Here is a 532-nt window from a genome sequence, read left to right as displayed (position 1 = left end):
TCACTTACCTCTGACCTGCTTGTGAACTTTGGGCTTGGCTTTCACTACCCAAACTGAGAGTGGGCAGAATCAGTTGCTAGTGCCTGCGGAGGACCCAGATATGAGAGCAAGGAGATATCTGGATTGAGGGAGCCATTATAGGGTTAGCAAGAAACCTGGCCCTAGAAAAATTCCCAGGAATCCACAAGGATGACCCCAGCTAGGACCTTAAGCAATAGAGGAGAGGGTGTCTGAACTGGCCTTGCCCTGTAGTCAGACTGGTGATTATCTTAAATATCACCATAGAACCTTCGCCCAACAACAGATGGAAACAGAGGCAGAGACCCACATCAGAGCACTGGACTGGGCTCCTAAGGTCCAGATGAAGAGTAGAAGGTATGAGAATATGAACAAAGAGGTTAAGACCGTGAAGGGTTCATCCACTGAAACAGTTTACCTGAACTAATGGGAGCTCACCAACTCCAGCTGGACTGGGAAGGAACAAGCATAGGACCAAACTCTGAATGTGGTTGACAGTTGGAGCAGAGTGAGG

The sequence above is a fragment of the Microtus ochrogaster genome, chromosome 15 (genome assembly GCF_000317375.1).
Source record: "Microtus ochrogaster isolate Prairie Vole_2 chromosome 15, MicOch1.0, whole genome shotgun sequence".
Taxonomy (NCBI): domain Eukaryota; kingdom Metazoa; phylum Chordata; class Mammalia; order Rodentia; family Cricetidae; genus Microtus; species Microtus ochrogaster.
This window is presented reverse-complemented; position numbering follows the sequence as displayed.